The sequence below is a fragment of the Cyprinodon variegatus genome, unplaced genomic scaffold, assembly GCF_000732505.1.
Source record: "Cyprinodon variegatus isolate N-32 unplaced genomic scaffold, C_variegatus-1.0 Scaffold1242, whole genome shotgun sequence".
NCBI classification, from domain to species: Eukaryota; Metazoa; Chordata; class Actinopteri; order Cyprinodontiformes; family Cyprinodontidae; genus Cyprinodon; species Cyprinodon variegatus.
Genome location: NW_015151695.1, coordinates 148,502 through 150,030, shown reverse-complemented (window position 1 = coordinate 150,030; position 1,529 = coordinate 148,502). Strand labels below are relative to the sequence as shown.

The 1,529-nt window shown below is 41.1% G+C and overlaps 1 protein-coding gene across 1 annotated transcript in view; it reads right to left on the bottom strand.

The window, feature by feature from the left end:
• ttc27 (tetratricopeptide repeat domain 27) overlaps nt 1-1,529 on the bottom strand; it is a 74,883-nt gene that overhangs the window by 45,603 nt on the left and 27,751 nt on the right. The window lies entirely within an intron of this gene.

The following is a 1,529-nucleotide window of genomic DNA, read 5'->3' as shown; positions in this document are numbered from 1 at the left end:
CATCTGAGTGTTTAACACTGGAGTTCAAAAATTAGAGCCTTTGCCGGAAGCCAGTGTGTCAACCAATCTGATGCAGGACTTTATGGGTAAATAGATAATACATGTAAGCTGTTATCCCCTCTGCAGAGCTGTCTGCATATGAAAAATAAATAAACATAATTTTGAAATGTGATTAACTGTTCAGTTCTAGTACAAACAGAACAATTACTGGAAGAATACAGAGCCAGTCAGGGTTCCTTCACCTCTCAAACTGTTGGCCCTGATAGGTGGATGTAGGTCTAAAGCACTTGGAAGAACCGTCCCCTCTGAACTCCCAATTCTGCTTCTCTTTCTGCAGAAACAGCTTTTCATTAGTAGCGTCCAAAGCACTTCTCATCATGTTTTTATCCCAGTGTAACATTTGCTGTCGGCCAGCTCAGCTCCAAACTGCTTTCTATTTCTGCAGCTTATTGAACTCACCTGTTCTCTGATTAGATATTGATTCCCTGATGTTGAGCCCTTTCAACCAGCAGAGAAGCTTCAGTATTTTCCACGTGTTGAAGCCACGGCAACATGTATATAGTCGTTTGAAGAATGTTTCACATTTGGATGATTCATTGAATTTCTGTTCAACTTCATTTTTTATAATAACACACTGCGTGGCTCCAAGAAACCTGAGAGTAATTCAGTTGGTGCAGCTGTGTGTGGACTTTGCTTTGCTTTACAGCCTCAAGGTTAAGGAGTAAAAGACTGAGACAGATCTAGGAAATAAACAGCTGTTTTATTTCTGTTAGACGCCTTTTATGGATCAAATGTTCTTGGTGTTTTTATTAGAAGTAATCCCCCATCATTCTCCGCCTTCTGTGCCAAACAGCTCATTTCATTAAAGAGAAGATATTCCGTTATTAGGTTATATCCAAGTAACGTCTTCCTATGGGCAACGAGATGAAGGCACAAACTAAACTGTTCATAATTTATTATCTATGGTACGCCAGCATTCAGAACATGTAAGCGAATCACTGTCCTCCAGACATCCACAGTTATATTATTTATATTTATATTTTTTTAAAACGAAGCGGCGCATGTATGACATCAGCGCGCCGGCTGCCATTACTTCATCCTGTTCGCTGAACTGCTGCTAGTTTTACTCACATGCCTGGAAGATGTCCAGTGCTACTACCACAGATGATCTCGCTCTCTAAATGGAATAGAACGATTCAGATTAAATCCCCGAATGAACAGAAGGGGTAGAGCGTAGCCGCCTGTGGCCCGGGCTGCCTGTCACAACTCCAGTCAGGCGCGCGGATGACGTCAGACATGCGCCGCTTTGTTTATAAAAAATATAACCGCTGATGTCTGGGGGACAGTGATTCACCTACATGTTATGAATGCTGGCGTACCATAAAGAATAAATTATGAACAGTTTAGTTTGTGCCTTCAAGTCGTTGCCCATAGGAAGACATTACTTGGATATAACCTAATGGAATATCTTCAGAACGGCTCCAAATGACAGAAAACTTATATGGATGAGTAGAACATAATGTAATAAC